Raw genomic sequence first — 20994 nt, forward strand, 5'->3', positions numbered from 1 at the left:
AGCAGCACATTGCAGTCTCAATGAGAGCAGTACATCGCAGCACATCACCACCTCACTGACAGCATCACATCACTCCCTCACTGACAGCAGCACATCACTCCCTCACTGACAGCAGCACATTGCAGCCTCGCTGACAGCAGCACACCCCTACCTCAATGACAACAGAGCATTTCCGTCTCATTAACCGCAGCATATCCCCGCCACACTGACTGCAGCACATCCTTGACTCACTGATAACAGCGCATCAGAGCCTCACTGACAGAAGCACACCCCTACCTCACTGACAGCAGAACATCCTCGCCTCACTGGCAGCAGCACATCATTGCCCTACTGACAGCAGCACATCAATACCTCACTGACAGCAGCACACCTCAGCCTCGTTGACAGCAGCACATCACTGCCCTACTGACAGCAGCACATCACTCCCTAGCTGACAGCAGCACATCACAGCCTCACTGACAGCAGCACATCCCCACCTCACTGGCAGCAGCACTTCCCTGCCTCATTGACAGCAGCACATTGCAGCCTTACTGACTGCCCTATTGACAGCCACACATTGTATCTTTGCTGACAGCAGCACATCACCGCAGTCCTTCACCACCTCGCTGACAGCAGCACATCACCACCTCACTGACAGCAGCACATTGCAGCCTTACTGACAGCAGCACATCACCACCTCACTGACAGCAGCACATCACCACCACTCTGACAGCAGCACATCACAACCTCTCTGACAGCAGCAATAACATCACCATCAGCTTGACAGCAGCACATTGCAGCCTCACTGCCAGCAGCACATTGCAGCCTCAGTGACAGCAGCACATCCCTGCCTTACTGACAGAAGCACATCACCGCCTCATTGACAGACATACACATTTCTGATTGAAAAATGATTGCAGGACCTGATATAAATCCTCACCAAAGATGACTGGTGCAATGATGATCTGTTCAAAAACATGAGCAGGATTATTTTTCCTCTTATTTGGTATATTTCACCCAACATGATCTCACATACAACTATTTCATAACAACAGGGACCATTTTATAAGCTAGATATACCACTCTTTGGTGTGCGGTCATGCCATGGAATACAAAGCAATATCACCAATGGAGAATCCCTCGGCGCTAAAGTACCCCCAATAATCACTCGTTCTTAATGGAATGTCCCGACAGGGCTTCCTCTTTCTTCATCTTTTATCCTCAAAGGAAAGAGAAAACACCTGGTCAAGGGGTGTGTGTTTTAAAATTATCAGTATGTCGATAGTTAAATGGACTCCTACCATAAATTTTGGTCTACAACACAGGTAGATAATAACGCAAGTGTTTTGAGAGGGTTTATCCCACCATGGATTCACAGCCACGTGTCCTAAAAAGAAATGGAAAAATTCCACCATAGCGTAATACAATAATTTAATTCACAGATAAAATGCAAAACCTGTGTACAGAGGCAGTAGTACTGGACTCTTACCCGGTGGAGTGGTCCACTTAGCAAAGCAGACAATCGAGCATGAGTGTAGTAAAGCCAGGCGTCCCTGCAAGCTCCGTCCAACACCGGTGGAACTCCAATATCCTGTCCCCAACACGGGTCGCTGTGTAGTGTGAACGGGTCACTTCTGAATTCCCGGGCCACCAGACCCGGTAATTCAACCTGGGAATAGAGAAGGGTTTTTCCCAGGTAATTACTAGGTCAGGCGCAGTTTAAACGGGTTACCTGGGTTGATGCGACCTGGCACCCATTCACAGTAGAGGGAGAGGCGGTGCGAAGATGATGTCATCTCCAACGCCGCCTCCTCCCCCGATGCCGCCTCTGGCCCCGTTCCCGGATGGCAACCCGTTCCAGCATATTGCCGAGAAGCCAACCCATTCACACTGCACAGGTCCAATGCCGGGTCACACCCGGGAAAAACCCGTATCCAAATCCCGGGTGTGACCTGACAATTGCAATGTGAACGTGTTATAAGTAATTTGAGATCAAAACTTAGACACCAAAATGTTGATTGTCATACTATAGACATGGTCAAAACTCAGTGTATAAGTATTTTATACAACCCATGGGCAACTGTGTCAGGGAGATAAGGAGTTACAGAAGGATTCTACCCCCTAACCCTCCCTTCTCGCAGCCTTACCCTAACCTCCTCCCGGTGGTGCCTAGCCCCTCCTCCCCGCAGCTGTACCCTGACCACCCTCTGCAATCTAACCCTAAACCTCCCCAAGTGGTGTCTAAACTCCCCTTCCTAGCCCTAACCCTAACCCAGCTGCTATACTTACGGCCAGGATGCCAGCTGTCGGGACTCCAGCATCCCAACTCCAGCATTCTGATGGGTGTTGGGATTCCGGCATCGTTATTCCGACTGCCGGGATCCCAACATACGGTATCTTAACTGCATCCCGTTTATAGCTGCCATAAAACTGCATAACAAAAACTCATACAAAAAAACAAAATATACACAAAAAACGAGTAACAACACACAGTTCACAGACAAGTTATGGACATGAAACAGAGGGAGGAGAGTGCCCTGCTCGTGAGAGCTTGATATACAACCTGAAGACATCTTGGGCCAGCAACACTTGTGGTGCGATAGAAATCTAAGCACACCTGTGCAAAGGTGTACTAGGCAGGAATTGCACAGCACATTTACAGTTCTGCACCTAGCAATGGAGGCTCAGTCAGTGTACCTATAAATATACACACTCTAGCACCTCTCTTGCTGCGCACACTTATGTATATAAAGAGAGTCTTGATTATGGCATCGTTTTACACAGCATACAATACATTGTGTAAATTTCACTGACAACAGGCTATTTGCACTTCTTTGTTTCCAATACAGTAACTACAGACTCTCCAATCAACTATCACCCTCTTTGCATAAGCAAAAGAGAACAGAAAGAAACATTTATTTTCCTGGTCGTTACTATCCGTGTGAGTAAGCAATTACATACAGAATGTTTAGCACCGTCACAAATACTTTCCTATCTCCATTTCCAGCACATGTTCCTGCTATTTAGCTATTTCACTGTGAAGAGAAGCTAAGCAAGCAAGGAGAACGCGGCTTCTGTCTGTATAAAGGGACTCCTGATATATTCAATACCTTGTAGACATTGATAACGTACCTTAATAATTGAGGTTTTGGCATTCTTGTTACAAAGAAATTGAAGAAAGTTTTATTTCTCAAAGAATTCCTCTTGTGGTAAGAACCAGTTTCTTCTTACACTATATAGATTTAGATTATATTCTTATACTGTGAAGAAATGTTATATTTGTACATTTTGTATTGTTTTTATACAACATGATAGACTGAAGTAGATTCACCTGAAAAAGCAGTGGTGTGTTTCAAAGAAAGTCAGATGTAGCTTTGCCTAGTTTACTGTATGTTTAAAACAGAGTTTGGGCCATAATTATAAAGCAATATTTGTGGGGTGTCCTCCAACTCCGAACCAGGAAGCAGAGTGATAGTGCCAGCTGTCACCTGAGGAGGGTAGCGTCTAGTTTCTCTTCGTGCAGAGGACCTTTCCCATAACCCCGTGGGTCCATGTCACAATCTATTTGAAATAGAAAAGTGTGGCGAGCGAAGCGAGACACCGAGCCCGATGCGTGGCGAGCGAAGCGAGCCCGCGAGGGTCCAAAGCTGCATAGAAAAAAAAAAATACCCCAAATGATCGGAGAATGAAGAAAACATTTAGGAGCTGTAAGGGCGGAAGTTGTCTCCTGCCCACTCGTTTTGTTCAAACTGACCCTGACCTACCATCTTTGTCCAAGAAACGGATAATGCCTTGTTATAAACGAGGACGTAGTATTCGTGACATGATTGTGCAGTGACATTTCTGATTTTGCCTCCCAGGCACCCCAACATTTTCTTACCAAAAAACCGGGTAATTATAAACAGGAGACACTATAGTACATCTGCACTCTGGCAAACGAATCAAACTGCAACATTGTTTCACATGTACCTCACGCTATGTGGTGTATTGTATCATTTGCCCCTGTGGATTATACTACATAGGGAAGACCACATGTATGTTTAAAGTACGCATGGCCCAACACAGGAGCGCTATTAAATCCGCGCTTGAAAGCAAACCAGCCGAACAACCTGTTTCTAAACATTTTAAGTTACGAGGACACACTTTGTCTTCATTAAAATACAAAATGATAGACATGGTCCCGGAAAGCAGGAGACGTGGTGACAGATCTAGGCTCTTGCTACAAAGGGAAGCACAGTGGATTGACAGGCTCAACACTGTAACACCTAAGGGGTTAAATGAAACACTTTCTTACAGCAGTTTTCAGTGATGTTTTTCTTTATCTCTACATGTTGTTTTCATTAATTGATCTAATTGATTCCCCCTGGTTAACCATTTAAGTCAATTGGGATGTGGTGTTGTTTAATCGCCCCGATTGCTATACTCATATATAATCTTTGATATAACTTGTTGCATTTTATCCTGTGGATGATCATTGTATTTACAAAGTATCGTTTGAATATTTAACGTCATTCATTCATTCATTTCCATGTCTGTAGTGTGGTGAAGGGTTAACACTCTCTTGTTACGTAATTAGTCCATGCTGCATGACATCAGCTGGAAGTCTAAAGCCCAGTACCCACGGGCCGATGTGTGAGAGATGTGTGCTGAGCGAACCGCTCAGCACACATCTCTCCCGCCGCTCAGCACAGCGAGATCTGTGCTGAGCGTGCAGGGGGAGACGGGGGGGGGCACTCATTTCACCCAGCGGGTGAAATGAGCGACCCGCTAGATTGTCCTGCACGGCAGGCCAATCTAGCACCAGCGATAGCGATGCGCGGGGCTGCGCATCGCTATCGCTGTATGGGGTACACACGGAGCGATCCTGCTTAAATTCTAAGCAATCTAGTCAGATTGCTTAGAATATCGCTCCATGAGTACTCCCCTTAACTCTGGAGCTTCCTGGACTGCACTGAACCTGGTGATTTCATTTGTTATATAGGTAAGACTTGTTCTGTTGTATGTATATGCCTGACGAAGGTTTGTGATTAAAACCGAAACGTTGCACATCAAAATCGGGAAACGGGACCCGTTTATTTGAATTAAGTCCTGGAGTGCCGCTTCATTGTGCTTATATCTTCAACCTGCAAAGTTGATTTAGAGGGCACCGGGCAAGCTGACTGTGATGTTTATTTCATGAGTGCCGAATACAAATACTATTTATATATATATATATATATATATATATTACCAGCCTCCTCACCCTGTGCCCAGCTCATGCCAACCTTTGACTCCTCATTCCTCACAAACTCCCCTCAGCAGTCACAGTCAAGCTCCGCTTCACAGGCTCTGGCTTCTGAGTAACAGTCCTCTCTTCCACCTCCTGCTTTTCTGAAGACAAAGAGAGACAGTGTGCTCCATAGTGCATAATGGGGAGTGGCAGTGGGGAACAGGGAGAGGGAGGGTGACAGAAGAGAGAGATGACAGGGAGAGATAGTGGGAGATGGAGTGGTAGAGGGTGACAGGAAGAAGGTGATGGTAGAGGCAGTGACATGAAGGGGGAGATGGGGAAAGGTAGTGGGTGACAGGGAGAAGCATAGGTACGTGCCTTGGTGCCTCCCTCCCCCTGAATCCACCACTCATGCCCCCTTCTGTAGCCTAAACCTAACCATCCCCTCTCGTAGCCTAACACTAGCCCTCCCCCTGGTGTCTTACCATAACCCTATTCAGTGGTGTCCAAACTTTTTGCAAAGAGGGCCAGATGTGGTGAAGTGAAAATGTGTGGGGCTGACCAAATACACAAATGCCCCCAGCAGTGCTGCCAGATACACAAATGCCCCTAGCAGTGCTGCCAGATACACAAATGCTCCCAGCAGTGCTGCCAGATACACAAATGCCCCCAGCAGTGCTGCCAGATACACAAATGCCCCCAGCAGTGCTGCCAGATACACAAATGCCCCCAGTGCTGCCAGATACACATTATATGCCCCCACAGTGCCGCCAGATACATAATATATGCCACTTGCAAACCTGTCAGATACACAAATGCCCCCAGTGCTGCCAGATACATATTACATGCCCCCACAGTGCTGCCAGATACACATTATATGCCCCCACAGTGCTGCCATATACACATTATATAGAAACATAGAAACATAGAATTTGACGGCAGATAAGAACCACTTGGCCCATCTAGTATGCCCCTTATTTTATCCTTTAGGTAATCTCAACCTTTTTTGAACCTTAATTCTTTGTAAGGATATTCATATGCCTATCCCAAGCATGTTTAAATTGCTCTACAGTCTTAGCCTCTACCACCTTTGATGGGTGGCTATTCCACTTATCCACTACCCTTTCTGTGAAGTAATTTTTCATTAAATTTCCTCTGAACCTGCCTCCCTCCAGTTTCAGTGTATGTCCTCGAGTTCTAATACTTCTCTTCCTTTGGGGAATGTTTCCCTCCTGATATTTGTTAAGACCTTGGTATATTTGAAAGCTTCTATCATGTTCCCCCTTTCCCTTCTCTCCTCCAAACTATACATGTTAAGATCTTTTAGCCTTTCCGGGTAAGTTTTGTGATATAGGCCATGCACCATTTTAATTGCCTTTCTTTGTACACTCTCTAATGTATTTATATCCATCTGGAGATATGGTCTCCAGAACTGGACACAGTATTCCAGATGGAGCCATAACAATGACCTATACAGTGGCATTATTACTTCTTTTTTCCTGCTACTGATTCCTCTCCCTATGCAACCAAGCATCTGACTTGCCTTATTCATTGCTTTGCTGCATTTAAGTCGCTTTAAGTCACTTGAAATAGTGACTTCTAAATCCCTTTCTTCCTCAGTAGTTTCCATTATAGTACCCTTGATACTATATTTAGCATTTGGGTTTTTGAGACCCAAGTGCATGATTTTGCATTTTTTAGCATTAAACTGTACTTGCCACGTTCTTGACCATTTCTCAAGCCTACCTAGGTCATCAATCATTTGTTTTACCCCTCCTGATGTGTCTACCCTGTTGCATATCTTTGTATCATCTGCAAAAAGGCATACTTTCCCTTCAATACAATTTGCAATGTCACCAACAAAGATATTAAGGAGAACTGGTCCAAGTACAGATCCCTGGGGTACTCCACTGGTAACATTTCCCTCCATAGATTGCACTCCATTTACTACAACTATCTGTTTCCTATCCTGCAACCAGGTTCTTATCCATTTAACTGTTTTATAATCCACCCCTATGCTTTCAAGTTTATTTAGCAGTCTGCGATGTGAGACAGTGTCAAATGCCTTACTAAAGTCTAGATATGCTACATCTACAGCTCCCCCTTGATCTATTATTTTCGTAACAAAGTCAAAAAAGTCAATAAGATTTGTTTGGCATGATCTCCTACCAGTAAATCCATGCTGTTTTGGATCCTGTAAGTTGTTTGATTTAATATATTCCACAACTCTTTCTTTTAATAATTTTTCCATTACTTTCCTTACTACTGATGTAAGGCTTACTGGTCTGTAGTTACTTTCTTCTTCCGTGCTTCCACTTAATTCTGTTAAAGGTGTCACCAGCACATCTTTTAGCTCTTTTAGTATTCTTGGGTGTATCCCATCTGGCCCCATTGATTTATCCACTTTTATTTTTGAAAGTGCTGTTAGGACCTTCTCCTCTGTTATACCACGTTCACACTGCCTTTAAAAATCTGGGTTATTGCACGTGAACGCGCAGTAATCTGGATTTATTTGCAGTGTGAACGGGGGTCCTGGCAAGTTCCCGGGTCATCTGACCCGGTATTTCAACCCGGGAATAAAGAAGGGTTATTCCCGGGTCAATACCGGGTCAGGCGCAAGTGTGAACGGTGTTCCCGGATCGATGCGATCCGGGACCCATTCACACTATAGGAGCAGGCGGCGTTTATAGATCATCTGATCTCCAAGCGCCGCCCCCGCATGTGACCCGGTGACGTCATTGACACAGCAATATGCTCTGAACGGGGTCTAAAGCGGGTTGCACCCGGGAAGGACTCGTGCACGAGTCCCGGGTGCAACCCGCTAATTGTCAGTGTGAACGTGGTATAAATGTACCTTCATCTACCTTATTTTTATGAATGTCCTTGCACCTTAACTGTGGCCCCTTCCCTTCTCCATCTGTAGTAAATACTGAGCAAAAATAATTATATAGGTGATCTGCTATTGCCTTGTCTTCCTCCACCAAATGCTCACTCTTTATCTTAAGTCTTATTATTCCTCCATTTGATTTTCTCCTTTCACTTATATACTTAAAAACAGTTTTGCCCCTTTTATCTACTGACTGGGCCATTTTCTCCTCAGCTTCTGCCTTTGAACGTCTGATCACTTTCTTAGCATCCTTCTGTCTGTCAAGATACACCTTTGTCGTTATTATTTTGAGTGTGTTTGTATTTCCTAAAAGCCATCTTTTTTGCTTTCACACTAGTTGATACTTCTTTTGTGAACCACATTGGCTTCCTTTTCCTGGTGCTTTTCCTAACCCTTTTGATACAAATTTCTGTTGCCCTTAGTATTGCACTTTTCAGTTTTTCCCACCTCTCCTGCACTCCTTTCTAGTTCCTCCAGTCCGACAATGAATCACTTAAACATCTCCCCATTCCCCAAGTCAGCATTTCAGCATTTCTAAAACCCAACACCTTTGTTTTTGTGTGATAGAAGTTGGATCCTGTTTCATACTGCTTGATGATCACTGAATCCCAGGTGCTCACCCACATATATGTTTGATATCCTGTCACCATTTGTAAGAATTCAATCTAATATTGAGTCTTTGCGAGTGTGATCTCTCACCAATTGCTTGAGAGATGCTCCCTGTAAGGAATTTAGAAATTTACCACTTGTAGCTGAACTTGCAAAAGACCCCTCCCAATTTACATCAGGTAAATTAAAGTCTCCCATGATTATGACTTCACTAAAATGGCTTTAAAGGGAGAAGTCCAACAATACGTTCCTGTCCAAATCCTGCCCCTGGCCCAGTGGTCTATAGATCACCCCAATGCGAGTAATGCCCTTCTCCCCAGCATCTAAGGTGACCCAAATGGCATCAGTTTTGTCTTCAATATTTTGTGTTAAAGTAGCATCTTTGCTTTTTTCACATACATTGCTACCCCTCGTCAGGGGCATAGGGAGGGCAGTTCCAGTGGAGCTCGAACTCCAGGCACCCAAGACAGTACAGAGCACTGCAGCTCAACTCCGCCAGAACCTCCGCCTGGCTGCACGCAGCTCACAGCCCCAGCTGTCAGTCGCTGACAGCTGAGAGCCTGAGCTGCGTCAGCTCTCTACCTCCCTCCCTCCTCCCCTCCACGCTCCATGACTTGCTTGTGACATCGTGGCCTCACACGCATGGGTGTCAGACAGGCGGAGACGTAGACAGACTCAGAGGGACTGCGGAGACGAACCAGCAGCAGTGGCAGCAGCAGTCGGGAAGCAGGAGCGGGGCAGGTGAGTATTTTTGTTGTTGTTTATCTTTAGTGTTTTTAAGCTGCGCTACCAGGGGGCACAGCTACAGGGAGCACAATTACTCTGGGCACAGCTACAGGGGGCACAACTACTGGGAGAAAATCTAAAGGGGGCACAGCTACTGGGGTACATCTACGGGGGGCACAGCTACTCTGGGCACAGCTACAGGGGGCACAGCTACTGGGGGCAAATCTACAGGGGGCAAAACTACTGGGGGCAAATCTACAGGGGGCACAACTACTGGGTCCATAATTACAGGGGGCATAACTGTGGCCACACTCCTATTTTTTGCTGTGCGCCTTCGGAGCACACTATGTCTGGCCTATGGATTTGTGTGGGCGGGGGGTGCAAAAGGAAACTTTCGCCCTGGATGCCACAAGGTCTAGAAATGGCTCTGGTGGACATGCCCCCAATTCAGTACAGGGGAGGGGGGCGCTGAACATACCTTGCTCCAGGCACCATGACACCTTGCTACACCTCTGCCCCTACTTCTATTTTACCCATTCTATCCTTCCTAAATAAATTGTATCCTGGTATAGCTATGTCCCAGTCATGATTCTCATTGCCTTGTCATTATCGAAATTAGCTCTGGAATTGTGTCTCCTAAGCTCCTAGCATTTGCACACATAGCTTTAAGAATTTTGTCTGTGCATCTGGTATTAGTAGCCATGTCCAGAGAGTACAAAATAAATGACAAGCTTAAAGTTGAATTTACCTGTTTGGTGATGTTGCTCAGTGTTTGGTATATGCCCCCAGGACTGCTGCCAGATACACATTATATGCCCCAAGCACTGCTGCCAGTACACATTATATGCCCCCAGGAGTGCTGCCAGATACACGTTACTGCTGCCAGATACACATTATATGCCCCCAGCAGTGCTGCCAGATACACATTATATGCCCCCCCAGTAGTGCTGCTAGATACACATTATATGCCCCCAGCAGTGCTGCCAGATACACATTATATGCCCCCCCAGTAGTGCTGCTAGATACACATTATATGCCCCCAGCAGTGCTGCCAGATACACATTGTATGACCCCCAGCAGTGCTGCCAGATACACATTGGAGAACTACTTAAAAGTGAAAATGCTTTAGCCGAGAACACCTATGAGGGTGTAAAGCACTGAACTTATTGAGACCGCTGATCACTGCACACTGCTGTGGAGCTGCAGTAAAGATGGCCACTGTGATGATCCTCCCTGGTGTCTCCTTTTATAGATTCATACACACAGGAGGGCTGGGTTTGTCTTGGCGGGAGAGGAAACCCCAGCCCTCCTGTCTCACCAGATCATCAGCAGACCAGCCTATAGTCTGCACGCAGAGGAGGGGAAGTTAGCTGTCAGTCACCATGTAGCGCAGCTGACCGCAATGGGCGGGGAGTGTCAGTGCAGTGGTCTGCAAATGCACTGTGCCTGAGAGCTGCACAGAGGCTGTGGGCCGGTGGAAATGTAAGCACGGGCCGCAATTGGCCCCCGGCCGGACTATGGACATGCCTGCCCTATTTACAACCCTAACCCCTATAGTTTCCATTGGGACCTGTCTGGATTCTGTGCAGGGATTCTGACTGTCGGCAGGCTGCGCACCATGATAACATCATCCCCATTAAACTATAAATCACAAATGATATTATGCAGGGGCAAGCATGGTGTATTGGTGAAATTTTGTGTATTTGTTTGATGTTTCCTGACTTTTGATTTGATATACTTTTGGAGGTTTACAGCTTCCTCTTTACCAAGAAACCAAATGATTTTTATAAGAATGAGGTATGAAGAATGGTCACTTAGCTTAGCCTGCATATGGTTTGACAGGAATGTTTTTGTGTTGGACTTTATTTAAAGGCTTGGGCCGTGGACCAAAGCGTCTTTGTTCCAATCTGACCGCCATCCTTCCTTATAGTTTTTTTCTTGGTTGGTCATTGTTTGTTGCCTATTCTGCAGTGGGAAGGAATGGCAGCTCACCATTCCATGTGCAATCATTTTTTTTCAGTGCGCTCCCTTCATTGATTGTTTATTGGTTGTACCAGCCTAACGGGGGGCAGTGTCATCACCCAAATGAGTGGGTAGTGAATTTAGGAGGTTGAGTGGACACCCTTGGTTGTATTATAGTTGAGTAATGCACCTTGGACAGTATCTGCCTACAATGCATGTTGCTGCTTGTTATTGTGCATAGTGGATTGTGCTGATTCTGGCTGTCCTGTTTTTTCCACCTTACTTTCCTTTAAATATTTATTTAAATGAATACTTATAGGCAACAGTTTTTGCCAAAGTTATGTCTCTCTGTATATGTATTATTATTATTATTATTATTATTATTATTATTATATTGTTGTTAAGTGATTTGCACACATGACACACCTCATCTGATAGAAGGTGAAAGGAAATTAGTGGAAATGCATTACTTTAAGCCTGGCTGACCTATTAATTTGTACTGCAGAAAATATTGATTGCCACTAGCTCCCTGATAAATTGTATGACATTTATAGGTCTTTTGAAAAAGACGCATCCCCCAAATGTTTTCCCTTGCGCCTTTGACACACGTGTCAGGGACAGGGTGTGACCTTGCAGGAAAATCCCATTACATCACTGTGGGGGCTACCTAGGATGCCCTCCGGAAACCCTGGGCTAGATGCATCATCGCTTGGAAAGTGATAAAATGGAGAGTGAAAAAGTACCAGCAAATCAGCTCCTAACTGCCATGCTACAGGCTGTGTTTGAAAAATGTCAATTAGGAGCTGGTACTTTTTCACTCTACAATTTGTCACTTTCCAAGCGATGATGCATCTAGCCCAGGGTCTGCACAGCCTGCTCATCTCCAGTGGCAGCAACCGAGTGCTACGCAAGAATGTCACAGTACAGAGCCTAGTTCCCTGTCACTGTGGAGGAGCCAGCATTTTAAAATGTGCCCCCAGAAGGATGACATCCAGGTGCGGGCCACAAACCCCTTGTGATGCCACTGTTTTGAACATATCCTGCAATATTTTGCCAATTCCATTGCTTGTTTAACCAGTATCAACATGCCCTACCTCTCTGCAGTACCTAGCAAATTTGATACAACATTGAGATAACCCTTAAGGTGGGTACACACTGACCGATATATCGGCCATTCACAGACATATCGCATCAGCCCCACAGCACAGCCGACAGCCAATATATCTACCGATATATTGGTGCATCGCTGTGTGTGTACGGGCGACCAGCCGGCCGCCCGTACACATGCTTCGGCAGCCAGCGGTGATTAACAGCTGAACTGGTGCCCAGTTCATGACGTCAGTCACCGACGGATCGGGCAGTGTGTATGCACAGCACACTGCCCGATCCGTCCATAGATATATCTGCAGATCAATTGATCTGCAGATATAACTATCAGTGTGCACCCACCTTTAGATATTTTGTGATCTAACTGATTTGTAGCATTCTTCCAGTCACAAAATCCTCCCCCCATCAGAGGAGGATTTACCACAAGGCAACCAAGGCGGTTGCTTAGGGCCCTGTGGGTATGGAGGGCAATTCTGGTGGCCCGCCAGCAGGCTATTAGTGATTACACAGCTGTAGGATGCCGGCTCCAGCACATGCCTGTGTCTCCATCCCTGCAGTGTTGTAAGCCTGGGTCACTCATATACAAAGCAGTCAGTGAGTGTGGTTATAATAATGGGTTATGGGGACCTGCTACAATCAGTGAAGCGAGCACTGATCTAAAATGCAGTAACTGAGTGGTGTAATAATGGAAGTTAGCGGCAGAGCCGGTCCTAGGCATAGGCAAACTAGGCAATTGCCTAGGGCATCTGGTATGCCTAGGGGCACAAGCAGCTTCTGTTGATTAAAATGATATGCAGCATGCCTATATTTTGTGTGTAGCATTTTGTATGCAGATACTGCCACAGTCGCACACAGTATATAGGCATGCTGCATATCATTTTAATCAGCAGAAGCTGATTGTGCATCCTAGCCACATAGCAACGACATTAGCAGAGCTGCCAATTGACTCATGCCAGGAACTACATCTGTCATTATGTGTATAAGGGCATTAATAATGTGTAACATATGTGTAAGGGGCACTATGTGTGTCATTATGTGTATAATGGCACTAATAATGTGTGGCATATGTGTAAGGGACATTATGTGTGTCATTATGTGTATAAGGGCATTAACAATGTACGGCATATGTGTAAGGGAAATTATGTGTGGCATTATGTGTATAAATGCATTACCAATGTGTGGCATTATGTGTATAAGGTGCTCTACTGATTGGCGTAACGTATAGAAAGGGCACTACTGTGTGGTCTAATGTGAATAAAAAGCAATATGGTGTGGTGTAATGTGAATAAGGAGCAATTCAGTATGATGTTATGTGAATGTGGGGCACTACTGTGAGGAGTAACGTATATAAGGTAAAGTGGTACTACTGTGTGATGTAATGTGAATAAGGGACACTATCGCATTATAAATTGTGAATAAAGTTGCACTACTGTGAGGCATAAGTTGAATTGGGGGTACTATTGTGTGTCCATGCCCCTTGCCAGCAAAAACACATATCTTTTTGGGCTGTGCGCCGAATGTGCACACTGTTCTTATTTAACTTACAGGGGGTAGGAAAACAAAAAAAGACTGCTATGAGTGGGGGGTGATGGTGCTGGGAAAGGAGTGCAAGTTCAGAGGCGGAACTAGCGGTGGTGCTAGGGGGCACCAGCCAAAATCTTGCCTAGGGCATCATATTGGATAGGGCCGGCTCTGGTTAGCGGCGAGGGGACATGGTGCAATCAGTGAAGGGGGAAGTAGTATACTGTAATAGAATATAAGGAGCAAAAACAACAACTAATGTAAGGGGCATAAATCAGGAATTAAAAGATAGTGCTATAGATTGTTTGAGGGAGGAGGGCCCTAAATCGGTATCTTGCTTAGGGCCCCATGAGGTCTAAATCCACCTCTGACTCCATGCATAAAATGTGTGAATAATACAGACAACCATTTGTTTACAAAACAATTTACTGTACTGATTTGTCATTCAGTGAAAAACACAACCAGAAACATTTAATACATTTACCATTGCAATACACTCAAACATACTAGTCTGGCAATATCTAATATATGTTTTAACATTTTGATCAAATGGTTTATTTTCATTAGAACTTCATTGCAATGTTGAACTGTCAAGAAACCCCGCCTCCCAAATGGAGTACTAGGGAGGAGGGGGAGCATGTTATCAATGTGGATCTTCTTTATTATCACCCTTGACACCCAGTGCATGAAACATCTGGCCACGAGCATGACACCCAGCGCATGAAACCCCTGGCAGAGAGCATAACACCCAGTGCATGAAACCCGTATAGGAATTAGAAGCTACAGTAAGTAGGGCATAATTTATCACTGGCATTGCAGTGTATGGCATAATATGGTGCAGGGGGCATAATATGGTGCAAGGGGCATTACTGTGTGGGGCTTAATATGGTGGTATCTTTTTTTCCTGTAGTGGCCAAGGTCTGCTGTTGCAAGGTCAAAAACTGGCATGTAAGGTAGTCTTTTCCTGAGAGGCCACACCCATTTTAAGTGAGACCACTCCCATTTTAGAGAGGCCATACCCCCTCGCCTTGTGCCATAGGCATGCGCAAAATAGTTTTTTTATGTCTATGGGGGGAGGCCCATTTGGAATGTCTATGGGGGGGCACTTTTTTTTCTGTTCGCACTGGGAGTCAAATTGTCTAGAAATGGCCCTGTGCAGAGATCTCAGCTATATATATTTGCAAACTTATAGTAAACCAACAGCAAGCTACTCTGGTGGTCCTACACTATATAATAACAGCACCACTTTGGGTCATACATTTTTGCACTGTATTTCAAAATTGCGAGCTCCTGTGTGCATTAGCTCTGGTAGCTGGTACTACATAGTCACTGCTGGCTAATAGGATGAATACTTCATTGTCCTGGGGAAATCAGCTGCATTCTAGCACATCTTACACACAGGCAAGAATGGGACACAGTTGTACTTCATCTGCTCACAAACCATAACTTAATGGTCTCATCCAGATCATCAGGGGAATACTGTAGGACCCACCATAGTTATGCTCATGCCCTCTCTTACCGCTCCACCAAGTTCATGCTATTCAACAAACATCTCCTGGAATGCACCACACATCAATGGACACAGATGCCCTGTAATGCAGCATACACCCCTGTAATGAAGTACACATCCTCTATAATGCAACGCGAATGCACTGTATAGAGCAGGCATGTCCAAAGTCTGGCCCGGGGGCCAATTTCGATCTGCCCGCAGCCTATTTGCAGCCCTCAGCTCTCAGGCACACTGCATTTACAGACCGCCGCACTGACACTCACCGCCTGTTGCGATCAGCTGTGCTACACAGTGACTGACAGCTAACTTCCCCATCTCTGCGTGTAGACTATAGGCTGGTCTGCTGATGATCTGGTGAGACAGGAGGGCTGGGGTTGCCTCTCCCGCTGAGACAAACTCAGCCGTCCTGTGTGCATGAATTTATAAAAGGAGGGAGGATCATCGTGGTGGCCATCTTTACTGCAGCTCCGCAGCATTGTGTGTGCGGTGATCAGTGGTCTCAATAAGTTCAGTGCTTCACCCCCTCATAGGTGTTCTGGGCTAAAGCATTTTCACTTGTAAGTAGTTCTCCAATGTGTATCTGGCAGCACTGCTGGGGGGCATATAATGTGTATCTGGCAGCACTGCTGGGGGCATATAATGTGTATCTGGCAGCACTACTGGGGGGCATATAATGTGTATCTGGCAGCAGTGCTTGGGGCATATAATGTGTATCTGGCAGCAGTGCTGGGGGCATATAATGTGTATCTGGCAGCAGTGCTGGGGGCATATAATGTGTATCTGGCAGCAGTGCTGGAGGCATATACCAAACACTGAGCAACATCACCAAACAGGTAATTTCAACTTTAAACTTGTCAATTATTTTGTACTGTCTGGACATGGCTACTAATAACAGATGCACAGACAAAATTCTTAAAGCTATGTGTGCAAATGCTAGGAGCTTAGAAGACAAAATTCCAGAGCTAATTGCGATAATGACAAGGGATAACCTGAATATTGTGGCAATTACAGAGTCATGGTGCAATTAGAATCATGACTGGGACATAGCTATACCAGGATACAATTTATTTAGGAAGGATAGAATGGGAAGAATAGAAGGAGAGGTAGCAATGTACTGTATGTGAAAAAAAAGCAAAAATGCTACTTTAATACAAAATATTGAAGACAAAACTGAGGCCAGGGAGAAGGACATTATTTGCATTGGGGTGATCTATAGACCACCAGGCCAGGGGCAGGATTTGGACAAGAACCTATTGTTGGACATCAATAAAATGGCTTTAAAGGGAGAAGTCATAATCATGGGATACTTTAATTTACCTGATGTAAATTGGGAGGGGTCTTTTGCAAGTTCAGTTACAAGTGGTACTTTTCTAAATTCCTTACAGGGAGCATCTCTCAAGCAATTGGAGAGGAAGCCCATTAACAAAGAGTCAATATTAGATTTAATTCTTACAAATGGTGACAGGATATCAGACATATATGTGGGTGAGCACCTGGGATCCAGTGATCATCAAGCAGTATGGTTTAGTATAAAGACGGGATACAACTCCTGTCACACAAAAACAAAGGTGTTGGTTCTTAGAAATTCTGACTTTGCAAAAGTGGGGAGATGTTTAAGTGATTCATTGGCAGACTGGGGGAACTTGGAAAGAGTGCAGGAGAGGTGGGAAAAACTGAAAAGTGCAATACTAAGGGCAACAGAAGGGTTAGTAAAAGCATCAGGGAAATGAAGTCAATGTGTTTCACAAAAGAAGCATCAACTAGTGTGAAAGCAAAAAAGATGGCTATTAGGAAATACAAACAAACTCAAAATAATAATGACAGAGAGGTGTATCTTGACAGACGGAAGGATGCTAACAAAGTAAGCAGACGTGCAAAAGCAGAAGCTGAGGAGAAAATGGCCCAGTTAGTAGATAAAGGGGCAAAACTTTTTTTAAAGTATATAAGTGAAAGGAGAAAATCAAATGGAGGAATAATAAGACTTAAGATAGAGAGTGAGCATTTTGTGGAGGGAGACAAGGCAATAACAGATCACCTAAATAATTATTTTTGCTCAGTATTTACTACAGAAAGAGAAGGGAAGGGGCCACAGTTAAGGTGCAAGGACATTCATAAAAATAAGGTAGATGAAAGTACATTTACAGAGGAGAAGGTCCTAACAGCACTTTCAAAACTAAAAGTGGATAAATCAATGGGGCCAGATGGGATATACCCAAGAATACTAAAAGAGCTAAAAGATGTGCTGGTGACACCTTTAACAGAATTATTTAACCAGTCACTAAATACTGGTGCCATTCCAGAGGACTGGAAAAGAGCAAATGTAGTTCCACTGCATAAAAGTGGAAGCAAGGAACAAGCAAGTAACTACAGACCAGTAATCCTTACATCAGTAGTAAGGAAAGTAATGGAAAAATTATTAAAAGAAAGAGTTGTGGAATATATTAAATCAAACAACTTACAGGATCCAAACAACATGGATTTACTGGTAGGAGATCATACCAAACAAATCTTATTGACTTTTTTGACTCTGTGACAAAAAAAAATAGATCAAGGGGGAGCTGTAGATGTGGGGGAGCTGTAGATGTAGAATATCTAGACTTTAGTAAGGCATTTGACACTATCTCACATCGCAGACTGCTAAATAAACTTGAAAGCATAGGGGTGGATTATAAAACAGTTAAATGGATAAGAAGCTGGTTGCAGGATAGGAAACAGACAGTTGTAGTAAATGGAGTGCAATCTATGGAGGGAAATGTTACCAGTGGAGTACCCCAGGGATCTGTACTTGGACCAGTTCTCTTTAATATCTTTGTTGGTGACATTGCAAATTGTATTGAAGGGAAAGTATGCCTTTTTGCAGATGATACAAAGATATGCAACAGGTTAGACACACCAGTAGGGGTAAAACAAATGATTGATGACCTAGGTAGGCTTGAGAAATGGTCAAGAACGTGGCAAGTACAGTTTAATGCTAAAAAATGCAAAATCATGCACTTGGGTCTCAAAAACCCAAAGGCTAAATATAGCATCAAGGGTACTATAATGGAAACTACTGAGGAAGAAAGGGATTTAGAAGTCACTATTTCAAGTGACTTAAAGTGACTTAAATTCAAAAAAGCATTGAGAAAGGCAAGTCAGATGCTTAGTTGCACAGGGAGAGGAATCAGTAGCAGGAAAAAATAAGTAATGATGCCATTGTATAGGTCATTGGTATGGCCCCATCTGGAATACTGTGTCCAGTTCTGGAGACCATATCTCCAGATGGATATAAATATATTAGAGAGTGTACAAAGAAGGGCAACTAAAATGGTGCATGGCCTACATCACAAAACTTACCCGGAAAGGCTAAAAGATCTTAACATATATAGTTTGGAGGAGAGAAGGGAAAGGGGGGACATGATAGAAACTTTCCAATATACCAAGGGTCTTAACAAAGATCAGGAGGGAAACATTCTCCAAAGGAAGAGAAGTATTAGAACTCGAGGACACTGAAACTGGAGGGAGGCAGGTTCAGAGGAAATTTAAGGAAAAATTGCTTTACAGAAAGGGTAGTGGATAAGTGGAATAGCCTCCCATCAAAGGTGGTAGAGGCTAAGACTGTAGAGCAATTAAAACATGCTTGGGATAGGCATATGAATATCCTTACAAAGAATTAAGGTTCAAAAAGGGTTGAGATTACCTAAAGGTTAAAAAAAGGGGCAGACTAGATGGGCCAAGTGGTTCTTATCTGCCATCACCAATTCTAGGTTTCTGTGTTTCTATATAATGTGTATCTGGCAGCACTGCTGGGGGCATATAATGTGTATCTGGCAGCACTGCTGGGGGCATATAATGTGTATCTGGCAGCACTGCTGGGGGCATATAATGTGTATCTGGCAGCACTGTGGTGGCATGTAATGTGTATCTGGCTGCACTGGGGGCATTTGTGTATCTGGCAGGTTTGTTGGTGGCAAATAATGTGTATCTGGCAGCACTGTGGGGTCATATAATGTGTATCTGGCAGCACCCGGGGCATTTGTGTATCTGGCAGCACTGCTGGGGGCATTTGTGTATCTGGCAGCACTGCTAGGGGCATTTGTGTATCTGGCAGCACTGCTGGAGGCATTTGTATATCTGGTCGGCCCCCACACATTTTCACTTCACCAAATCTGGCCCTCTTTGCAAAAAGTTTGGACACCCCTGGTATAGAGCAAGCATCTCCAATAAAACAGCACAGTTCCTTGGGCATCAACAGCCTGTAATTCACTATGCATCCTTGGGTGCACAGCCACTCATGTAGGCAGAGCGGTGTCCATTTTCTTGCAGCATATATACTATATTGTTTTCCACAGTGTAGCAGGTAGAGAGTAATGGCATTATCACTCTGTCACTCCCTCCCGACTCTGCCTTAGCTAGAGTGGTAAACTCTTCTGGGAAAATAATATTTTTGTGGTAATGGCACTATTAGTTATTAACAAGTAATACAAACATTGGGGGTCATTCAGAGTTGTTCGCTCGCAAGCTGCTTTTAGCAGCTTTGCACGCGCTAAGCCGCCGCCTACTGGGAGTGAATCTTAGCATAGTAAAATTGCGAACGAAAGATTCGCAATATTGCGAAAAGACTTCTCTGTGCAGTTTCTGAGTAGCTCGAGACTTACTCTGCCAGTGCGATCAGTTCAGTGCTTGTCGTTCCTGGTTTGACGTCACAAACACACCCAGCGTTCTCCCAGACACTCCTCCGTTTCTCCAGCCACTCCCGCGTTTTTCCCAGAAACGGCAGCGTTTTTTCACACACTCCCATAAAACGGCCAGTTTCCGCCCAGAAACACCCACTTCCTGTCAATCACATTACGATCACCAGAACGAAGAAAAAACCTTGTAATGCCGTGAGTAAAATACCTAACTGCATAGCAAATTTACTTGGCGCAGTCGCACTGTGGACATTGCGCATGCGCATTAGCGACTAATCGCTCCGTTGCGAGAAAAAAATAACGAGCGAACAACTCGGAATGACCCCCATTGATATTTAACACCGTTAGATTGTTTATGAACATAAATAGTTCATATTAATGCTCCCTTAGTTTGTGGCCCCTTTGTCAGAAGCAACTACGTAGCTCTTATCAGTAAATCCAAATTTATGTAGAGAAAGCTAAATGTGTATTACCTGCAATGAGCTCTTGAAATTTGTATTGTAGGTTTGCAATTTTTGCAATTTGTTAACTGTGTTTGATTTATTTCTTTTTAGAACTTTTTATGTATTTTAAGATAGTTTTTTTTTCCGTCTTGGTTGTATTTTTCTTTCTCTCAACATATTACTTACATTTGTGCCTTTAGGTACCACTTATAATTTATGCATCTTTAAGGAGAACCAGCTACCCATATCATGTTAGAGTCTAACAAATGTCACTCCCCATATGGGAAATATTTGTAGTGTAAATGTAGGAGTCCCATTTCTAAAGCTCTTGTAAAGATAATCTGTATTGCTTGGCTGACAAAACAAAAGGA

The 20994-nt window shown here is 44.3% G+C and overlaps 1 protein-coding gene across 1 annotated transcript in view; it reads left to right on the forward strand.

Annotated features, from left to right (window-relative positions):
- The first annotated feature begins 2892 nt into the window (after positions 1–2892).
- LOC134957979 (coiled-coil domain-containing protein 190-like) overlaps positions 2893–20994 on the forward strand; it is a 68877-nt gene continuing 50775 nt past the window's right edge. The window contains exon 1 of the mRNA XM_063940264.1: positions 2893–3188. The gene's annotated coding sequence lies outside the window, so the exon portion shown is untranslated. The remainder of the gene's footprint in view (positions 3189–20994) is intronic.

Source organism: Pseudophryne corroboree, chromosome 9 (assembly GCF_028390025.1).
Source record: "Pseudophryne corroboree isolate aPseCor3 chromosome 9, aPseCor3.hap2, whole genome shotgun sequence".
In the NCBI taxonomy this organism is placed as follows: domain Eukaryota; kingdom Metazoa; phylum Chordata; class Amphibia; order Anura; family Myobatrachidae; genus Pseudophryne; species Pseudophryne corroboree.